The sequence below is a fragment of the Trachypithecus francoisi genome, unplaced genomic scaffold (assembly GCF_009764315.1).
Source record: "Trachypithecus francoisi isolate TF-2019V2 unplaced genomic scaffold, Tfra_2.0 Lachesis_group9, whole genome shotgun sequence".
Classification (NCBI taxonomy): Eukaryota; Metazoa; Chordata; class Mammalia; order Primates; family Cercopithecidae; genus Trachypithecus; species Trachypithecus francoisi.
In genome coordinates this window covers 51,431,143-51,455,196 of record NW_022681474.1, presented here as the reverse complement: position 1 = coordinate 51,455,196, position 24,054 = coordinate 51,431,143, and the positions used below count along the sequence as shown (strand labels likewise).

General features: G+C 38.7%; 1 pseudogene; it reads right to left on the bottom strand.

Moving 5' to 3' along the window:
- Positions 1 to 5,948: 5,948 nt before the first annotated feature.
- LOC117082249 lies at positions 5,949 to 21,963 on the bottom strand (annotated as a pseudogene).
- Positions 21,964 to 24,054: the final 2,091 nt, after the last annotated feature.

The following is a 24,054-nucleotide window of genomic DNA, read 5'->3' as shown; positions in this document are numbered from 1 at the left end:
CTTCGAGACCATTTAGTGACTGCCACTGTTTTCACAGAATCTGAGGTCTTCCTCCACATAGCTACCCAAGTCTATTGATGCAGTCCCACCACGCCCACATGGCACTCCTTACTCTACACAGAACAGGTGAGTTAATGTGAATATGTAAGCATACTTAGATGATTTTCTTATTTAAAACACCTCCCCTCTTTTCTGTATGCACAAGTGACCGATCTCGGTGTGCCATCCTCACCTTCTCCCCACAAAATGCTCAGTAATTCTCTATTGCATTTTTGTTCATATGAAGTCTCCCAAGCACAGGGTTCTTGTTAGACCCAATTTTGCACATCTGATGCTTATACTAAATAAATATTTGTTTAATAAATGAATCTAAAAGTTAATTATCAAATATAGATTAGTTGTGATGAGAGGGGAACCAGAGGCCTTTCTTCATCAAATTAATCTTTTCCTACTGAACACATCGAATTTGTTTCTTCAGATTATCATCTTACCTTTTATAACAAATTTAATTTGACTGCCCACTTGAACAACATTTTCCATCCTTGAGACCATGCCATGAGGGACTTCTGAAAGGAATGTTTTCTGGTAGTCCTTCCACACACAGATCGTTCAGGTGTGCCTCAAATTGTTGGTACAGGACAGCCTTGGCTTCGGTGCTCCCCAATTCTTCAACTGAACAAAATTAAAGCAATTCAAGAGACTATATGTTGAAATCAGATTTTAGTACAATACAAAGCAAGGCACGTCAATTTTTTTTAATTGGAAAGATTGTAGAAATAAACTTACTAAATATTGAAATAGGCAATACAGCAAAGACAAGCAGAAATGACCCATCATTAACAGCCAGAGTTTGGCAGATTTAAGTGTCCCGATCCTAAGATAATCTTAACAGCTCTAAAATCTCAAAACCCTGATCTTTGTTGCTCAGTATCCTCAGGAAGAAAAAAGAGAAAGAAAAGCATGATAGACAATACAGAATACAACCTAACTACAACCTGGAAGCAGCCTGTTGCTACTAACTGCTCCTGGCCCTAATAACCCTACTCCATTGGCTGCTGCACACTGGCACATTTCAGGCTACACTTTCATCTGCACTATAAACACGAGACTAATGTTCTTTACCCCTTCAACCTAGCGAGCATACCATTTTAAAGAAAACATTCCACATTGAATTCATGGAATGTAAAATAATAAAGGTTAGCAAAGGCTGGTTGAGATTAAAAGAGCCATAACAACCAAAGTTAATATATCATGTTTGTTTAGACCCATATTTAAAGCAATACTTTTCACATAAAGGAGGAAATGAAATACTATTCAAATAAGAGAGGAAACTTGACTAAAAACCTCATATAAGCTCATATCAAAAAAATCATCATAAATTTGGTCAGATGTGATAAGACCATGGCTGTGTAAGAAAATGTTAATGCTGTTTCAGCAAAGTCTCAGAATACAAAATTAATGTACAAAAATCACAAACGTTCCTATAACCAACACCAAACAAGCAGAGAGCCAAATCATGAATGAACTTCCATTCCCAATTGCTACAAAGAGAATAAAATACCTAAAAATCCGGCTACTAACAAGGGAATTGAAAAACCTCTTCAAGGAAAACTACAAACTGCTGCTCAAAAAAATCAGAGAGGACACAAACAAATAGAAAAACATCCATGCTCACAGACAGGAAGAATCAACGTCGTGAAAATGGCCACATTGCCCCAAATAATTTATAGATTCAAGGCTATCCCCATTAAACCACCATTGACATTCTTCACAGAATTTGAACACACTATTTTAAAATTCATGAGGCCAAAAAAGAGCCTGAATAGCCAAGACAATCCTAAGCAAAAAGAACAAACGTGGAAGCATATCTGACTTCAAACTATACTACAAGACGACAGTAACCAAAACAGCATGCTATTAGTAGAAAAAGGACACATAGAACAATGGAATAGAATAGAGAACTCAAAAAACAAAAAAAAAACAAAACAAAACAAAAAAAAAAAACAAAAACACACACCTACAACAATCTGACCCTCAATAACTAGCAAAAACAAGCAATAAGGCAAGAATTCCCTATTTAATAAATGATGCTGGGAGAACTGGCTAGCCATATGCAGAAAACTGAAACTGGACTGCCTCCTTACATTTTATATAAAAATTAGCTCAAGACAGATTAAATACTTAAATGCAATACCCAAAAACTATAAAAACCCTAGAAGAAAATCTAGGCAATACCACTGAGGACATATGCACGAACAAAGATTTCATGACAAAAACTCTAAAAGAAATTACACAAAAAGCAAAAATTCACAAATGGGATCTAAATAAACTAAACAGCTGCTGCACAGCAGAAGAAACTATCATCAGAATAAACTACAGAATAAGAGAAAAATTTGCAATTTATCCATTTGAAGAAGTAATATTCCAACCAATGATGTTAGATTTCTGCTGCTTTTTCATTAGATACCCAGATGATATATTATTTCTAGTTAGTTCAACAATATGAGAAAATGAATTAGCTTTTTAAATAAAATCATCCTATGTTTCTGGATAAATCTTAAATCTGAAGTTCACTAAAGAATGTACTATTTTATTTTTGTAGAGACAGAATCTTGCTCTGTTGCCCAGGCTGGAGTGGAATGGCATAATCTTAGCTCACCGCAGCCTCCAATTCCTGGGCCCAAGCGACTCTTTTGCCTCAACCTTTCAGCTGAGATTATAGACTTGCAGTACCACACCTAATTTTTGTGGGTTTTTTTTGTTTTTTTGTTTTTTGTTTTTTTGTAGAGATGGGTTTTTGTCATGTTGTCCAGGCTGGTCTTTAACTCCTTAACTCCAGCAATCCACATGCCACAGCCTCCCAAAGTGCTGAGACTACAGGCATGAACCACCACACACAACCATAAGGTAACGTTTGAACTCATGTAAAGCAACGTTAAAAGCCCCACAATGCCAGGATCTGCAACAGTGAGAATTCAGATATAACACAATTGAAAACTCCTCTACAAGAGATTAAACTCAGAGACATCAACTATTTGTCAACAATGTAAAATTGTGTTTCATATGATTAAAATTTTGGACCTCATATATAACCTAAAGGCAGGTTATACAGCTTAAAGGAACATGTAAGCTATAAATTCTATATTAAAGGAATATACATGATACATGCCTATAATCCTAGAATTTTGGAAGGTGGAGTTGAGTGGAGTACTTGAGACCAGGAGTTGATTTTTGAAAAAGGTTTTATGGCAATTAAATGGAGAAGGAATGCTCTTTTCGACAGGTGCTGCTGGTACACCACATGCAAAACAATGACATTAAACCCTTACCTCACGATATGTGCAAAAAATAACTCACAATGGATCATACCCCTAAACATAAAAGCTAAAACTATAAACTTCAAGAAGAAAATCTAAGTCTAAGCCTTTGCGACCTTAGGTTGGACAGATTCTCTAGATACAACACCAAGAGCATAGCAATAAAAGGAAAACCTGAAAAACTGAATTTCTCCAAAACAAAACTTTTGAGCTAGAAGGGACACCACCAAGAAAGTGAGACAGCTAGCCACAGACAGAAATACTATGTGCAGAATCTTATTTCTGATAAAAGACTTGTATCCAGAATATATCAAGTACTCTTATAGCATATAAAACAAGAAAAAACCCTCAATTTTTAAAAGGGCCGAAAACTTTTTATATAGACATGTCACCAAAAAAAGTAAAATAAAATAAAATCTTCATGCCTTTGGGTTAGGCAATGGTTTCTTAAATATAAAGTCAAAAGCACAAATGCCAAGAGAATAAACTGGTTTCTATCAAAATTAAAAACTTTTCTGCCTCAAAAAGTACTACCAAGCAGAGAAGACAAATTACATATTAAGAATAATGCAGAATTGTTAGAACTGGAGAAAATATTTCCAAATCCTACACTACAGCCTGCATGAAAGACTGACACTGGCTCACACACAAATTTTTTTTAACAAATTATCAATCAATTAGGAACTTATATCAAGACTATGTAAAAAAAATCTTATGACTCAAAATAAAAAGACAAACCCAATTTTAAAATGGAAAAAAGATCTAAATAGATATTTCTCCAAATAATATTTTATATATAGATGACGAATAAGCACATTGAAAGGTAACACAAAATGGTAATCCCAGCACTTTGGGAAGCATAGGCGGGTGGATTGCTTGAGTCCAGGAGTTTAAGACCAGTCTGGGCACCATGTGGAAACCCCACCTCTACCAAAAAATATCTTAAAATTAGCCAGGTAAAATGGTGTACACTTGTAGTCCCAGCTACTCCAGAGCTTAGGCAGGAAGATCACCTGAGCCAGGGAGGTTACAGATGCACTGAGCTGCACTCCAGCCTGAGTGACACAGCGAGACCCTGTCTCAAAAAAACAAAAAGAATCCAAAAAAAAAAAATCCAAAACAACTAAAAGATAACACAACATTAGTAGTCACTAGAGAAATAAAAACAAAAAAATCATACCAAAATGAGATACCATTTCATACCTATTACGATGGCTAACATCAAGAAGACAGTAAGTTGGCAGCAATGTAAAGAAACTGCAACCTTCATAATGTGCTGATAGAATAGAAAACGGTACAGCCACTCTGGAAAACAGCTGGTCAGTTTCTTAACAGTTCAGTGTAAATTTACTCACTTCTTAGTAATTACTCTCCTAGGTATATATATATATATATATATATATATATAGGAGATACTAAGGTATACGTCCAGACAAAAACTTGTTAAAGTACGTTCACTGTAGCATTACTCTTAATAGCAGAAAATGAAAAAAACAGAAATATCTATCAAGTGATGATTGGATAAACAGACAGTATATTCATATAATAGAATATTTAACACTCAGCAATAAAAAGTAACTACTGATACACTCAACAAGCCCAATGAGTGTTAAGTGAATTATGCTCAGTGAAAAAAGCTAATTTCAATAGTAAACACACTATGCATTCCATTTCTATACCATAATTCATGAAATAACAGAGATAGGGATAATGAAAGTATCCTAAAATTAGATTGTGATGTCTGTGAAATCTTTCTAAAAAATTTTAAGACTGTAAACTTACTATCAGTGAATTATACACTTGAGACAGGTGAATTTTATAGTGCATCAATTATACTTCCATAAAGGTGCTAAAAATTACCCTTTTCACTACAATGAGAATAAAACAAAGGTAAACAGAAAATAAACTGGGTGTGTTTATGTACATACTATTTTCCCTTTCATCCTTACATTGTAAAGAGTATGCCAATGATACTGGTTATTTACTTTGAAAAGTCAAAAAAAAATTCTGGCTCCAAAGAGTACGACTCTTAATCATTTTTTCTCTTCAAATGAAATGTCTAGACTTCCCTAAATGAAACTGAAATCCTTCTCATCCTCCAAGGGCTCATCTAAATTCCCTCTTCCTCATGAAATTCTTCCTGAACTATAAAGGAATCCAACCTCTAATGAACACCACAGCACTTTCTCAGAACTATTCTTACAGTAGCGATGTGAGGCTCTTGCCATGGTCATTTTATGAACTTTCCTCTCTTCCATTAGACTCCCAGCATGCTAAAGTCATAATGCTTATATAGAGTTATGTATCCCCTCCTAACCCAATGCTGTGCCCAATAATGCCTTGCTTATTCACTGACATTAGGTCAATTAATCCTACTCGTAATGCTGGGAAGTGAGGGCAGATCTATGATCTTACATAGAAAACAACAAATAGTGCTGAAAACAAAAAATAAGTCTCTACTTTTTCAGCTCAACAAACCTTTCTTGGATTATGTAAACATCTAAGCAGCCCATCTGAAAATGTCTTACATCGTATCCTCAAAGAAAATAAAGGAGACACCACTAACGTGTATTGAAATCTAGCAAAATGGGATTACAAAGTCAGCCAGCTATCAAGGAAGCAAAGCAATCATTAACCTAGATGTTTCTTTGGCCCTAAGAAAGGTCTGCAATAAAACAAAACATAATAAAACTAAACATGAATACACAGAATGATTAACAGCATAAATTCAAATGACTTTTGCTAACCAAGAATTTAACATAAGCTGAATATTTAAATTTATATGAATAAACCATTGATGGGCACAAAGGGAGAAAGCACCTCACCTCTTAATTATAAATGAAATCCCTGCTGTGTTCTTGAAAATCTATTTTAGGGCTGCAAGGTAATAATTCTCAGGATGTTTAACGGCAACATCTTCTGGAAGCCCCTGTACTACCACAGCTGACTGGTCTCATAGCATCTCCTCACATGGTTCAGGTACCACCGTGGATTTTTCTAAACTTTCCCTGGGGGAGGTGAAAGGCAGATAAATGTCATTAAATGATAAGATTAAAAAAGAAAATTGGTGCGAGCAAGATGGCCGAATAAGAACAGCTCCAGCCTCCAGCTCCCAGCGCGAGAGACACAGAAGACGGGTGATTTCTGCATTTTCAACTGAGGTACCGGGTTCGTCTCACTGGGAAGTGCCGGACAATTGGTGCTGGTCAGCTAGTGCAGCGCAACCAGCGAGAGCTGAAGCAGGGGGAGGGATCGCCTCACCTGGGAAGTGCAATGGGGAAGGGAATCCCTTTAGACACTGAGACCCACAACACCTGGAAAATCGGGTAACTCCTACCCTAATACTGCACTTTACCAAGGGTCTTAGCACACCAGGAGATTATATCCCACACCTGGCCCAGAGGGTCTCATGCCCAGGGAGCCTCCCTCAATGCTAGCACAGCAGTCTGAGATCTAACTGCAAGGCGGCAGCGAGGCTGGGGGAGGGGTGTCCGCCATTGCTGAGGCTTAAGTAGGTAAACAAAGCAGCCAGGAAGCTTGAATTGGGTGGAGCCCACCACAGCTCCAGGAGGTCTGCCTGTCTCTGTAGACTCTATCTTTGGGGACAGGGCATAGCAAAAAAAAAAAAAAAAAAAAAAAAGCAGCAGAAACCTCTGCAGATGTTAATGACCCTGTCTGACAGCTTTGAAGAGAGCAGTGGATCTCCCAGCATGGAGGCTGAGATCTGAGATCGGACAGTCTGCCTGCTCAAGTGGGTCCCTGACCCCTAAGTAACCTAACCGGGGGACATCCCTGACTAGGTGCAAACCAACACCTCACACCTCACATAGCTGGGTACACCCCTGAGACAAAGCTTCCAGAGCTTTGTCTGGCCATCAGTTCGGGAGACCCATCTCACATGCAGAGACATACATAGGCTCAAAATAAAGGGATGGAAGAAGATCTACCAAGCAAATGGAGAACCAAAAAAAAGCAGGGGTTGCAATCCTAGTCTCTGATAAAACAGACTTCAAACCATCAAAGATCAAAAGAGACAAAGAAGGCCATTACATAATGGTAAAGGGATCAATTCAACAGGAAGAGCTAACTATCCTATATATATATGCACCCAATACAGGAGCACCCAGATTCATAAAGCAAGTCCTTAGAGACTTACAAAGAGACTTAGACTCCCATACAATAATAATGGGAGACTTCAACACCCCACTGTCAACATTAGACAGATCAACGAGACAGAATGTTACCAAGGATATCCAGGAAATGAACTCAACTCTACACCAAGCAGACCTAGTAGATATCTACAGAACTCTCCACCCCAAATCAGCAGAATATACATTCTTCTCAGCACCACACTGCACTTATTCCAAAATTGACCACATAGTTGGAAGTAAAGCACTCCTTAGCAAATGTAAAACAACAGAAATTATAACAAACTGTCTCTCAGACCACAGTGCAATCAAACTAGAACTCAGGACTAAGAAAATCAATCAAAACCACTCAACTACATGGAAACTGAACAACCTGCCCCTGAATGACTACTGGGTACATAACGAAATGAAGACAGAAACAAAGATGTTCTCTGAAACCAACGAGAACAAAGATACAACATACCAGAATCTCTGGGACACATTTAAAGCAGTGTGTAGAGGGAAATTTATAGCACTAAATGCCCACAAGAGAAAGCTGGAAAGATCTAAAACTGACACTCTAACATCACAATTAAAAGAACTAGAGAAGCAAGAGCAAACACATTAAAAAGCTAGCAGAAGGCAAGAAATAATTAAGATCAGAGCAGAACTGAAGGAGATAGAGACACAAAAAACCCTCCAAAAAATCAATGAATCCAGGAGCTGGTTTTTTGAAAAGATCAACAAAATGGATAGATGGCTAGCAAGACTAAGAAAGAAGAAAAGAGAGAAGAATCAAATAGATGCAATAAAAAATGATAAAAGGGATATCACCACCAACCCCACAGAAATACAAACTACCATCAGAGAATACTATAAACACCTCTACACAAATAAACTAGAAAACCTAGAAGAAACGGAGAATTTCCTGGACACTTACACTCTCCCAAGACTAAACCAAAAGAAGTTGAATCCCTGAATAGACCAACAGCAGGCTCTGAAATTGAGGCAATAATTAATAGCCTACCAACCAAAAAAGTCCAGGACCAGACAGATTCACAGCCGAATTCTACCAGAGGTACAAGGAGGAGTTGATACCATTCCTTCTGAAATTATTCCAATCAATAGAAAAAGAAGGAATTCTCCCTAACTCATTTTATGAGGCCAACATCATCCCGATACCAAAGCCTGGCAGAGACACAACAAAAAAAGAGAATTTTAGACCAATATCCCTGATGAACATCGATGCAAAAATCCTCAATAAAATACTGGTAAACCGAATCCAGCAGCATATCAAAAAGCTTATCCACCATGATCAAGTGGGCTTCATCCCTGGGATGCAAGGCTGGTTCAACATATGCAAATCAATAAATATAATCCAGCATATAAACAGAACCAAAGACAAAAACCACACGATTATCTCAATAGACGCAGAAAAGGCCTTTGACAAAATTCAACTGTCCTTCATGCTAAAAACTCTCAATAAATTCGGTATTGATGGAACGTATCTCAAAATAATAAGAGCTATTTATGACAAACCCACAGCCAGTATCATACTGAATGGGCAAAAACTGGAAGCATTCCCTTTGAAAACTGGCACAAGACAGGGATGCCCCCTCTCACTACTCCTATTCAACATAGTGTTGGAAGTTCTGGCTAAGACCAATCAGGCAAGAGAAAGAAATAAAGGGTATTCACAGTTAGGAAAAGAAGAACTCAAATTGTCCCTGTTTGCAGATGACATGATTGTATATTTAGAAAACCCCATTGTCTCAGCCCAAAATCTCCTTAAGCTGATAAGCAACTTCAGCAAAGTCTCAGGATACAAAATCAATGAGCAAAAATCACAAGCATTCTTATACACCAGTAACAAACAAACAAATCACGAATGAACTTCCATTCACAATTGCTTCAAAGAGAATAAAATACCTAGGAATCCAACTTACAAGGGATGTAAAGGACCTCTTCAAGGAGAACTACAAACCACTGCTCAGTGAAATAAAAGAGGACACAAACAAATGGAAGAACATACCATGCTCATGGATAGGAAGAATCAATATCGTGAAAATGGCCATACTGCCCAAGGTAATCTATTGATTAAATGCCATCCCCATTAAGCTAACAATGACTTTCTTCACAGAATTGGAAGAAACTACTTTAAAGTTCGTATGGAACCAAGAAACACCCCGCATTGTCAAGACAATCCTAAGTCAAAAGTATAAAGCTGGAGGCATCATGCTACCTGACTTCAAACTGTACTACAAGGCTACAGTAAACAAAACAGCATGGTACTAGTACCAAAACAGAGATATAGACCAATGGAACAGAACAGAGCCCTCAGAAATAATACCACACATCTACAGCCATCTGATCTTTGACAAACCTGACCAAAACAAGAAATGGGGAAAGGATTCCCTATTTAATAAATGGTGCTGGGAAAATTGGCTAGCCATAAGTAGAAAGCTGAAACTGTATCCTTTCCTTACTCCTTATACGAAAATTAATTCAAGATGGATTAGAAACTTAAATGTTAGACCTAAAACCATAAAAACCCTAGAAGAAAACCTAGGTAATACCATTCAGGACATAGGCATGGGCAAGGACTTCATGTCTAAAACACCAAAAGCAATGGCAACAAAAGCCATAATTGACACATGGAATCTAATGAAACTAAAGAGCTTCTGCACAGCAAAAGAAACTACCATCAGAGTGAACAGGCAACCTACAGAATGGGAGAAAAGTTTTGCAATCTACTCATCTGACAAAGGGCTAGTATCCAGAACTACAAAGAACTCAAACAAATTTATGAGAAAAAAACAAACAACCCCATCAAAGAGTGGGCAAAGGATATGAATAGACATTTCTCAAAAGAAGACATGCATACAGCCAACAGGCACATGAAAAAATGCTCGTCATCACTGGCCATCAGAGAAACGCAAATCAAAACCACAATGAGAGACCATCTCACACCAGTTAGAATGGCAATCATTAAAAAGTCAGGAAACAACAAGTGCTGGAGAGGATGTGGAGAAATAGGAACACTTTTACACTGTTGGTGGGATTGTGAACTGGTTCGACCATTGTGGAAAACAGTATGGCGATTCCTCAAGGATCTAGAACTAGAAATACCATTTGACCCAGCCATCCCATTATATACCCAAAGGATTATCAATCATGCTGCTATAAAGACATGTGCACACATATGTTTATTGCAGCACTATTCACAATAGCAAAGACTTGGAATCAACCCAAATGTCCATCAGTGACAGACTGGATTAAGAAAATGTGACACATATACACCATGGAATACTATGCAGCCATAAAAAAGGATGAGTTCGTGTCCTTTGTAGGGACATGGATGCAGCTGGAAACCATCATTCTCAGCAAACTATCGCAAGAACAGAAAACCAAACACTGCATGTTCTCACTCATAGGTGGGAATTGAACAATGAGATCACTCAGACTCTGGAAGGGGAACATCACACACCGGGGCCTATCATGGGGGCGGGGGGGAGGGATTGCTTTGGGAGTTATACCTGATGTAAATGACGAGTTGATGGGTGCTGACAAGTTGATGGGTGCAGCACACCAACATGGCACAAGTATACATATGTAACAAACCTGCACGTTGTGCACATGTACCCTAGAACTTAAAGTATAATAAAAAACACCAAAAAACACAAAATCATTACTGATTGTGGTTTAATAAAGGCATACATAATCTGTTGTAATGTGTGATTTTAAAATTAGCTAATACGACAGCACCCTATACCCATGTAAGAAGTTCTAAACCTGACACCAATCCAAAGGGCCAAAATGAAAAGTATATTAAATATTTGACATTAAAAACTACACAAAAGGAGAGAGCGATGGCTGGTTTCTTGCACTGTTGTCTTTCTTTAAGATCGTCCTACCCTGGCATATTTCTTCTTGGGTTCCTTCAAAATGCAAGTGGAAAGTAAGGTTATTCCTCATTCATTCAGTTTGTGAAAATGTGTGTTACATGACTGTTAAATCAATGGCATACCACTATTACATCATGTATCTTTTAGAAAATTTAAGTATATTGCTTTTACCATAGCAAAAGCAGAAAAAGTCCTCAACTGTTTTTCTGAGGGTTGCCATTTCTACAGCATCTACACCATCTGATACACCTGGATTGCAGACTTTATTTTACACATCTTTGCAACCTTTTCTTCCTCTTCAACACCTGTAAAAAATAATAAAAAGGTGCATAGCCATTATCTATTATCTTTTTATTTGGCTTTTAGTAAAAATAATTTTTCCTGTATTCTAAAATGTGTGATTTGTTATACAAACAAGTAATACATCAAGTGAGGTGGCTCACACCTATAATTCCACCACTTTGGGAGGCTGAGGCAGAATTGTTTGAGCCCAGGAGTTAAAGACCAGCTTAAGCAACATATGAAAAACTCATCCCTACAAAAAAGATAAATAAAATTAGTTAGGTATGGCAGTGCACATCTGTAGTCCTAGCTACTCTGGAGGCTGAGGCAAGAGGACTCCTTGTGTCCAAGAGTTTAAGGTTATAATGAGCTATAATTGCACCAGTACACTCCAGCTGCTGGGGTCGCAGAAAGAGACCCTGTTTAAAAAAATAAAAGAAAAGAAAAAAAAATGGGGAAGATTTTAAAGAGTGCTTTTAAAATAAAAACCTAAAATAAGAGCAATTTATTGGCTAAAAATTTAAACACGGGAAGATCATCATCAGAAAACAAATTCTAGGCTTACAAAGTCCAGCACAATAGCCACTAAACACATGTGACACTTGGAATGTGACCAGTACAAACTTATGTTCTGTAAGTGTACAATACACACTGACTTTTGAAAACTTGATACAAAAAAGTATTCTAAATATCTCAATAATTTCCATTTTGATTACATGTTGAAATATTTTAGATACATTAAGTTAAAGTTACCACTAAAATGATTTTCACAAGTTTCTCTGTATTCTTCTCTAATGTCATAACTAGAAAGTTTAAATCACGTGAATGACTCACATTGTATCTAGTTCTATTCAACAGCACTTCTCTAAATCCCAGAAAAGAGCTTAGAATTCTCCTGAAGAATTTCTACAACTGCCTCATGAACCTATGGATTATGTTTCAGAAAACACTATTGCAAAAAAATAAAAGGTATTTGAGAATTAGATTTAAAAAACCATTCTTCATGGTATCAAATTATTAACAATGTAAACAAAGTACAAATACCGATGGGCAAGGACTACAACTCACAACTGAGGACAACTCCCCTAATACTTAGTTATAATCACCGGAGAACCACGTAAGCCAGGCAGCACAGGATGAGGAGAATAAACATAGCTACTGACAGGGTTATGGTATCTGTAGGACAGAGGGCAGCTGATACATACACAATCAAAACAGCATTATTAGTATAAAGAAACATACACTCATAATCAAGGCCTTAACATTTCTCAAAATTACACTATTGACAAAATTTTAAAAATAGGTTACTACCATAAAAGCTTGGAAGATTATAACACAGGAGGTTGGGGGAGGGATACAGTGGCAGAGGATAGTTTTTTTAAATACTTTTTTTTTTTTTTTTTTTTTTTGAAACGGAGTCTGGCTCTGTCACCGGGCTGGAGTACAGTGGCCGGATCTCAGCTCACTGCAGGCTCTGCCTCCCGGGTTCACGCCATTCTCTTGCCTCAGCCTCCCGAGTAGCTGGGACTACAGGCGCCCGCCACCTCGCCTGGCTAGTTTTTTGTATTTTTAGTAGAGACGAGGTTTCACTGTGTTAGCCAGGATGGTCTCGATCTCCTGACCTCGTGATCCGCCCGTCTCGGCCTCCCAAAGTGCTGGGATAGTTTTTTAAAGAAGTTAAAATTCTAGTGGGAATTAAAATTAGTGAATTAACAAAACTTTTTATTCACTGGTAATCTCAATTTATTATGAACTGAATCTAATCTGACAACAGAAATTCAAGTTTATACCTTAGTGGCATATATGCATCTGTAGGAGATATTGTAGGTTCAATTCCAGACCACCACAATCATGCAAGTATAAAGTGAAGTCACACAAATTTGTTGGTTTCCCAATGCATTTAAAAGTTACATTGAATCTTTCTTTCTTGAAAGATCTCTCAGTGGTGTCATGCTATTGAATAGCATTTTATACACAGTGGAACTTCTTTCCAAATTGGAGTCAGTTTTCTGAAAGCCTGCCATTGCTTTAGGAGGTTTACACAATATTCTAAATCTTCTGTTGTCATTTCAACAATATTCACGGCATCTTCACCAGGAATAGATTTCATTTCAGAGATCCCTTTCTTTGCTCATCATAAGAAGCAACTCCTTATCTGTTCACATTTGATGATAAAATGGAAGCAGTGTAGTCCCATCTGAAGGTTCCACTTCTAATTGTAGTTCGCTTGCTATTTCCACCACATCGGCAGTTTCTTTCTCCACTGAAATCTTGAATCCCTAAAAGTTATCCATGAGGGATGGAATCAACTTCTTCCACATTCCTGTTATATTCTGGTCTACTCCCATGAATCACAAATGTTCCTAATGGCACCTAAAACAGTGAATCCTTTCCAGAAGATTTTTAATTTACTTTGCCCAGATTCATCAGAGGAATCACTGTGTGGCAGATACAGCCTTACGAAGTGTATTCCTTTAAGAATAAAACTTGAAGGCTGAGTGCAGTGGCTCACACCTGTAATCTCAAATTCTGAAGAAGGACAAGGTGGGCAGATCACTTGAGCCCAGAAGTTTGAGATCAGCCTAGGCAACATGGAAACGAAACACCTCTACAAAAAAATAACAAAAATTAGCTGGTGCACCACCTGTGGTCCCAACTATTCAGCAGGCTGAAGTGGGAGGACCACCTGAGCCTGAAGAGATTGAGGCTTCCGTGATTGTGATTGTGCCACTGCACTCCAGCCTGAGTGACAGTGAGATGATCTTCTCAAAAAAGAAGAAGATAGTAATAATCCTAAGGCTTGAAAGTTGAAATTACTCCTGGATCTATGGGCTGCATAATGGATGCTGCATTAGCAGGCATGGAAAGGACATTCATTTCCTTGTACACCTCCATCAGGGCTCTCAGAGTGACTGGGTGCAGTGCTGATGAGCAGTAATATTTTGAAAGGTGTCAAATGTTAATGTCATAACTAGAAAGTTTAAATCACGTGAATGACTCACATTATATCTAGTTCTATTCAACAGCACTTCTCTAAATCCCAGAAAAGATTGGGATTTAGGTCTCAAAAGTAGGCTTAAAATATTCAGTGAACAATGCTATAAAGAGATGTGCTGTCATCCAGGCTTTATTGTTCCACTGACAGAGCACATGCAGAGCAGATTTACCATAGCTCTTAAGGGTCCTAGAATTTTTGGAATGATAAATGAGCACTGGCTTCAATTAAAGTCACTAGCTGCATTAGCCCCTAACAAGAGTCTCAGTCTGTCCTTTGAAGCTTTGAAGCCAGCAATGGAATTCTCTCTAGCTAGCAAAATCTTAGATGGCATCTTCCAATATAAGGCTATTTTGTCTACATTAAAAATTTGTTTCTTAAGCGTAGCCATCTCCATGAATTATCTCAGCAAGATATTCTGGAGAACTCGTGGTTTCTACATCAAGCACTTTAGGCTTCACCTTGCACTTTTATAGAGACTGTGTCTTTCTTCAAAATTCACGAACCAACCTCTACTAGCTTCCAGCTTTTCTCTTGCAGCTTACTCACCTCTCCCAGCCATCACAGAATTAACGGGAGTTAAGGCATTGATCTGGATTAAGCTTTGACTTTCAGGAATATTGTGGCTGGTTTGATCTTCTATCCAGACCACCCAAAGTTTCTCCATATCAGCAATAAGGCTGTTTTGCTTTTTTATCATTTGTGTGTTCACTGGAGCAGCACTTCTCATCTCTTTTGGTAATTTTTCCTGTGCACCCACCACCTGGCAAACTGGCCTAGCTTTCAACCTTTCTCAGCTGCCACCATGTCTTCCTCACTAAGCTTCATCATTTTTAGCTTTTGATTTAAAGTGAGCAGCCTGCAACTATTCTTTTACTTGAACACTTAGAGGCCACTTGAGGGCTACTAACTGGCCTCATTTCAATATTGTGCCTCAGGGACTAGGGAGGCCTTAGGAGAGAAAATGATGGGAACACACAACATTCAACAATTAGGTTTGCCATCTCATATGGGTGCGTTCATGGAGTCCCAAAACAATTACAACAGTAACATCAAAGCTCACTGATCTCAGCTCACCACAGTACATATAACAATCATGAAAAAGTTTGAAATATTGTAAAGAGTTACCAAATGTGACACAGAAAACCAAAGCAAGCACACACTGTTGGAAAAATGGCACAATAGACTTGATTGACACAACGTTGCCACAAATCTTCAATTTGTAAAAACTGCAGTATCTGCAGGGCTCAAAAAATGAGGTATGCCTGTATGTATTCTGTGCCTATAGGCACCCTACCTTTTTGTTTCCTTTCTATGTTTTTAAGAAAATGCTGTACCACTCAGTTAACATGAAACTTTATTAAGTGTTCAGTTACACGAAGACAGGAAAACTGTCATACTGTGAAAGGTCGTAAGTACTAACACCCTATAGTAAATTTTAAGCCCATGTTCCAATGTCAAATAAGCTCAACGCTTCTCTAAATGAGGATTACAAAACCCACTGAAGATTCTGATAAGGTGATTCCACTGAGTGAGCTGAGGAGAACTGTTTAATTTTGCATCTTCCTTAAACAAACTCATTTGCAAAGTGAATTTCTTGTTTTCAATACACCAAATATTTACTTAGAAAAGAACTCATTATCCGAGTAAGAACTTTTAATCTATTCAAAATTTCTCTACTTTCATTCCTTCTCTCTAATGTGTCTCATTAATCCAGAGTAAAACCAAGAAAGAAACCCCATACAATTAACACTTTCCATTTTTCTTAACTCTTCAGTATTTACCCCGACATACTACCACTACTGTGATTCCTTTTGAGTATTCTGAAATGTCTCCATGAACATTTCAGAAAATCCTTTACAGTTCAGTCTGGGCACGGTGGCTCACACCCATAATCCCAGCACTTTGGGAGGGCAAGGTGGGTGGATCATTTGAGGTCAGAAGGTCCGAGACCAGCCTGACCAACATGGTAAAACCCCGTCCCTAGTAATAATAGAAAAAAATTAGCTGGGTGTGGTGGTACACACCTGTAATCCCAGCTACTCAGAAGGCTGAGGCAGGAAAATTGCTTGAACTCAGAAAGCAGAGGTTGCAGTGAGCCAAGACCATGCTACTGCACTCCAGCCTAGGCAACAGAGTGAGAGTCTGTCTCAAAAAAAAAAAAAAGGAAGGAAGGAAGGAAGGGAGGGAGGGAGGGAGGAAATCTTTTATAGTTTAAACCTCATTCTGCTTTAGAAGAAAATGACATATATATAAATATTTAGGTTTAGAATTAATACAATAAAAAATGATAAAAACACAATGCTGGCCTAGCACAGTGACTCATGCCTGTAATCCCAGCACTCTGGGAGGCTGAGGGGGGCAAATCAGAAGGTCAAGAGATTGAGACCATCCTGGCCAACATGGTGAAACCCCAACTCTAGTAAATTACAAAAAATTAGCTGGGTGTGTGGCGTGTGCCTGTAGTCCCAGCTACTCAGGAGGCTGAGGCAGGGGAATCTCTCAAACTCAGGAGGTGGAGGCTGCAATGAGCCAAGATCACGCCACTGCACTCCAGCCTGGCGACAGAGCAACACTCTGTCAAAAAAAAAAAAAAAAAAAAATGCTTACAATATTTTATGAAATCTATTTAAATATCCTTTCTGGTACTGAAAAAAACTATGTCCTCCATCCTTCAGTTCTGAAGGCAAACACATCTGTTTTGTAAACTGTGATGCAGGTCACTTCGGCCTTAAACTTAATCAGTGCTTTAAACAATACAAACAGCAAACGTTAAAGGCAGACATTTAAAAACACCATTTCTGCTAGATGAATTAAAAAATCTAACACAAATCTAACAGCATTTTTAAAGGTACTATTCTTCCTAAATAGATTTTTGTCTGATTTTAAACAAAAGACAACACAGAATTTAAAAGAAAAAAATGCAGAAATCCCTTTTAATCTATTATAGCTCAGATTCTCCAAGAAATAGACACAGATTTTACACATGCTTGCTGGGAGCACTGTCAGTAACAGCACCCTGGAGGTGGGAGGCGGGCAGGAATGAACAGGGGAAGCACTGAACAGGGATGCAGCTGCACCAAGAGCTCAGAAGCCAATGTGGCCCTCCTCGGCGCAAGGGTGGGCAAGGTGACTCAAACACTTACAGCAGCTGGGGAAATTAGTGCCGTCAGTATTCAAAGAAGGGTTTGGAACTCACGTTACAGCATTCACTACGTAATTCCTTCCTCCAGAAGTACTCCCACATCTACACATAGCCAGAATCACATTTAGGTGAGTACTTACTGACTAAGTATATTTCTAGGATTAAATATTCTTTAAAAATGTTGTAGAGTATATAGTATTCCATTTTATGTATATACCATAATTCATTTAGTGCTAACATTATTTCAAAGGTCAGTGATTCCAATTTTCCCTCTTAAAAAGAACACTACTGTAATAAACTGGGAACAAAATATGTACATCTTGAATGACTTTCTCAAAAGAATCAGAGACATGAGAGTCCAAAAGAAAAAAAAAACATTGAGAGGAAATACTCCATATATTCAAAATTTACTAAAATTCGCTTCCTAATAAGGTTCATAATATCCTAGCAAATGCTACCATGCAACTTTTCCAGAAACCTTGAAAAGGGGTATCTTACTATCATAAACATACTCCACTGAGTGTTGTTAAAATTAAAGAGCACTGTAGCATAATTTTCTGAAAATTATCATATCCTTTGCCTATTTTTCAAATGTGTTAGTGTATTTTCCTACTGATCCATACACGTACATCACTTATTTTAGGCATAGAAAAGCCATTTATGGAATTAAATAATTACACAATAATTATATTTTGATTTAGTTTTAAAATGTGTCTTAGTATAACTATTTTAGCATGGTCTTGGCTCACTGCAACCTCTGCTTCCTGAGTTCAAGCAACTCTCCTGCCTCAGCCTTCTGAGTAGCTGGGATTACAGGTGTGTACCACCACACCCAGCTAATTTTTTTCTATTATTACTAGGGACGGGGTTTTACCATGTTGGTCAGGCTGGTCTCGGACCTCCTGACCTCAAATGATCCACCCACCTTGCCCTCCCAAAGTGCTGGGATTATGGGTGTGAGCCACCGTGCCCAGACTGAACTCATCACATGATGAGGACTATACATTGAAGTTTTTTTATTTTTTACCAAATACCCTATTTTCTCAGTATCATTTGTTGAAAACTATAAGCTTCCCACTATTTGTTTTTGATTTGTGCAATAATCACCCTCTAATTTCTTAAATGGAAATTATTTTTGCATAATATTGCTTTAAAGTGTTATCTTCAGTAACTAATTTAGCAGCTAGCAAGGTGATCAGAAATCTTTTGAACTATAATAAAGCTATGCTAGAGAACTTCTGGCCTAGAAGTGAGCCAACAGTGCCCCAGCGTGAAGAATGATAGGGCACGGTAATTTCCTTCCATTGCACTTACATGAAATGTGCTGTGGCTGCTCTCCTGTAAGGAACTATTATTTACTTACCTTGTGGTAAGTGAGGGTGCATTTTCGCTTCACTATCCACACTTAAACAATCCTGTCAGCAAAGGCAGTTTATGAAAGAGCAAATCAAGATTCATGTACTATCCACGGATAAGACAAAAGAAGTCTACCAGCCAAGGAAGAGATGAAGTCAGCCTAGGTCTGTTTAGCATTCTGACAAGCCAGTCAAGAACTCAATAGTTCCTACACCTTTAATTATACTGTGTAATATACAAATAGGAATAGGAGGAGAAATGGTCTTACTAATGCTGGGGAGGAAGAGATAAAGCCTGAGAATAGTGAAATGCCTATGCTAAAGATAAAGGGACTACAAAGAAATTGTAAGGACGTAAATGACCCTATGGTACTCTATGTAGAAATTTGTATTTAAAAAAATTTATTTATTTTATTTTATTATCAACAACAGAACAGCATTTCATCTCTAAATTTTTATTTAACATTAACAGTCACAAATTTTGGCTGGTTTTATGATCACAAGGCAGAAACAAGTCACATTAATAAAATAACAGCATACAACCACTAACCATTCTAAAATATCTTTAAGGAGATAATTTTATCAAGTTTTTAAAACAATTTTTAATGCAAATTTTAATTATGCAAAAATAATTTCCATTTAAGGAAACAAAACAGGTGGCCAAGCACAGTGGCTCAAGCCTATAATCCCAGCACTTTGGGAGGCTGAAGTAGGAAGATTGCTTGAACCCAAGAGGTCAAGGCTGCACTGAGATACGACCATGCCACTGCCCTCCATTCTAAAAGAAAGAGTCAGATCGTGTCTCAAAAAAAAAAAAAAAAAAAGCATCCACAAACTATGTCACACAGAGCTCTGTGAGGTTAAGCACTATCTAATACCTTCCAACCACTTAAGAGGAAGAAAATGCATAGCTCCTCCTCCTTAAAATATTTACATTTAATGTGTCAGAAAATACCTAAGGCCATGCATGGTGGCTCATATCTGTAATCCCAACACTTTGGGAAGCCAAGGCAGAAAGACTGCTTGAGCCCAGGAGTTTGAAACAAGCCTGGGCAACATAAGGAAACCCCATCTACACAAAAAAGCTTAAAAATTAGCTAGGCCAGAACAGTGGCTCATGCCTGTAATCTCGGGATTTTGAAAGGCTGAGGCAGAATCGCTTGAACTCAAGAGTTAGAGACCAGCCTGGGCAACATAGTAAGAGCTCATCTCTACTAAAACTCAAAAAAAGTAGCCAGATGTGGTAGTACATGCCTGCAGTCCCAGCTACTCAGAAGTTGAGGTGGAAAGAACACTTGAACCCAGGATGTCCAGGCTGCAGCGAGTCATGATTACACCACTGCATTCCCATCTGGACAACAGAGTAAGACACCAACTCAAAAAAAAAAAATAGTAAAAGAATAATAGAAAATACCTTAGCCTGATACTTTTTAAAATAAATACTATTTCCAGCTACCTACCTATAAAAATATGATAAACTGTTAACTACTATGATAGTAACACAAAAATAAAAACTATATAATCAGCACTCAATATTTCATTGTAATTATGCATATGATGGGCTTTTTTTTGAAGGAAAGATTGACAAGGTGTGGTGGCTCTCACCTGTAATCCCAGCACTTTGGGAGGCCAAGGTAGACAGATCACTTGAGTTCAGGAGTTCAAGACCAGCCTGGCCAACACTGTGAAACCCCATTTCTACCAAAAAAAAAAAAATTAGCCAGGTGTGGTGACACATGTCTGCAGTCCCAGCTACCAGGGAGGCTGAGTCAGAAGAATCACTTGAGCCTGAGAGGTGGAGGCTGCAGTGAGCTGAGATCGCACCACTGCACTCTAGCCAGGGTGACACAGTGAGGCTCCGTCTTAAACAAACAAACAAACAAAAGTAAACAGCTTTGGAAACAGGTGGTTAATGCAATAGTGAATGTGTAAGCAGAAGAAAACATAGATATAAAAGAGTAAAGATGCCCTGATGGCCTCAAATTCTGGGAATCTTCTACATATAGATACAATAAAACTCTAGCATCATTCTCTAGTATACAAACTCATTCCGAGTAACCAAAAATATTATACATAATTTCAAAGTTAACAGTTGCAAAACAAATGACTGCCTAAAATAATCATAGAAAAATATTTGAGACTAAATGTAAAAATTAAATAACCTGGGCCAGCTGTGGTGGCTCACACCTGTAATCCCAGCACTTTGAGAGCCTGAGGTGGGCGGATCACTAGGTCAGGAGATGGAGGTCCTCATGGCCAACATGGTGAAGTCCCTGTCTCTACTAAAAATACAAAAATTAGCTGGGCGTGGTGGTATGTGCCTGTAATCCCAGCTACTTGGGAGGCTGAGGCAGGAATTGCTTGAACCAGGGAGTCGGAGGTTGCCGTGAGCCAAGATCGCGTCACTGCACTCTAGCCTGGCAACAGAGTGAGACTCCATCTCTAAATAAATAAATAAAATAAAAACTAAACATTTTGAAGTATGGTAATAAAATGTGATTTGAAAGGCTTAAATCTGTAACTACTATTCAAGAAAAAAACTATTCCTTAAAACTAAAAAAACATAAAATTATATATTCTACAAAAACAAATCAACTTTATCTATAGCCCAGTCCTACCCAACTATGGAATGTCAGAATAGAAGGTCTCACCATGGACTCAAGAGCTGACATGAGGAATGTCACCACCATCCTGCTCTGTGAAGACTTCTCACCTTCAACAGGCAGGGTGGACATTGCTACTTGGGCCATGATATTTGTGCAAGGGAAGAAATCAGAAAGTGAGTGGTAGAAATCTGGTGTCCTACACCCACATTCAAGGGTTCGAGGGTCTCCCATGGGCTGCCAAATTTACAGTTTTCTTGCCTAAGAGAAAAAATAAGACTCAGAAATTATGTACTTGATTTGATGTACAAAACTGTCACCAGCTAGAGAATCCATCCCCTAACTTTCTACCTAGTGTTAGTTCAATAAAATTACATCAACATTACACCCAAAATAAATCCAGATGGCTGAGTCAATCAGTGAAATTTCTCCCAAGGAGGAGGAGGAGGAGAGGTGCTTTACAACCCAGTGATGGGCTACCACAGCTCAACACAGGACAGAGCTGCCAAGCTCCTTTTCTCCCCTGCACATCCTGACACAGCAAAGAGTGGGTGCAGTGGACTGAGGCTGGGTGGAGATAAGTTCCTCTTTTTACTAAAAAGAAATAGATCACAGGCATCAAGTAACATGTGAGATTCTTTATAATACAGCATATTGTTCTCTTTGAAAAAAACCTGTAACATTTTGTTAACAGCAGAGACCCTCAAATGAATTTCAAACACTATAAATATATAACACATAAACAGAAAATACTGTCAGCAAGGATATCAAAAACCTGGAACCTTTATGCATTGCTTTTTGGAATGTAAAATGGTGCAGCCCCTGTGGAAAATGGTTTGGCAGTTCCTTAAAATATTAGGCATAGAATTATCATATGATCCAACAACTCCCTTTCAGTGTATATACTCAAAAGAACTGAGAGCAAGGACTCAAACAGGTATTTGTACACTTGTGTTCACAGCAACATTATTCACAATGGTGAAAAAGGTACAACCAACCCTAATGCCCATAAATAGGGGAATGGATAAGCAAAATGTGATATACACATACACAGAATATTATTCAGCTATACAAAGAAAAAACAATTCTAGCCAGGTTCGGTGGCTTACACCTTTAATCCTAGCACCTTGGGAGGCCAAGGCAGGCAGACAGCTTGAGCCCACGAGTTCGAGACCAGCCTAAGCAACATAGCAAAACTTCATCTCTATAAATCTTTTTAAAAAAATAAAATTCTGATAATGCTATAGATGAACCTTGATAGCACTATGCAATCTATGCATGTAACAAAATTGCACTTGTATTCCATAAATGTATGTAAAGTTTTAAAATGGAGAATTTATCAAGGAAGAAATGTGACCCACAAAGAGCAGAGAGGAGTGAAACAGGAAAGCCACCGAGCCAGAATTGGTGTTGAGCTAAGAGGGGCTCTCCACTGCAGGAAAATGGTGAGTAAGCAAGAACTGCTGGTGACTCACCCTTCTGCTATGGATCTTTGAAATCCTGGGCCCAGAAAATCCCCCAACACCTTCCCCACAGGGCTCCGCAACTGACACAGAAAGCTGCATGGAGTCTGGGCAGACCCTCCAGTCAGAGCCACATGGAATCCTAAGGGCCTTGGACTCCTGACCACAATAGTGCCAGTTGCTAAAGCTCTGCCACTAGGGGAGGACAGGCTCTCTCATATGCCCCCAGGATAGGGGTCATACCTACAGTGCTGAGGAGCAGACCCACCTCCTGTCTCTATCTCCTATAGAGGCCCCACCTTCACTACACCTCGCCTGGAAATGCCCTCTGGCCTGGGTCCCAGCACAGCCACTTAGCCCCCACCTAAGCACTCGGGCTGGTTGCAACTCTGCAGACAGAGCTCCCAGAGGTAACTGACAAGCCTGCTGTTTCTGCAATTGCCATGGCCCCAGGCTCTGCCTCTTGTAGGCTAGGGAAGAACTGAAGAGCCCAAGAACTATTAAAGGCTTCCAGCATACCACAGCTACCTTACAGAAGAAGTGGACAAACTGTTTTCCACGTGGGTCCCCTTCCCTGCTACTCTTCACTGTATAGAGTCTCCTGACGTGGGCCCCCAGCACAGCCATTCTGCCCCCGACTACTCCCATGGGTTACTTCAGTCAGTGGCCATCTCTGCATCTCTCCACAATGGGGCTTTCAGAGGCAACCCATAGGCTCCCTGCCATTACCACTGTAGCAGTACCACTACTGCTGGCCTTGGTCTGGGAAAAGAATGAAGACCCTGATTGCTTTGCCAGCACTTCCAGCATGCCACAACCACAAGATGGAGAGAAGCCCAGTCTCTCTTCTCTGTGGGCTTCT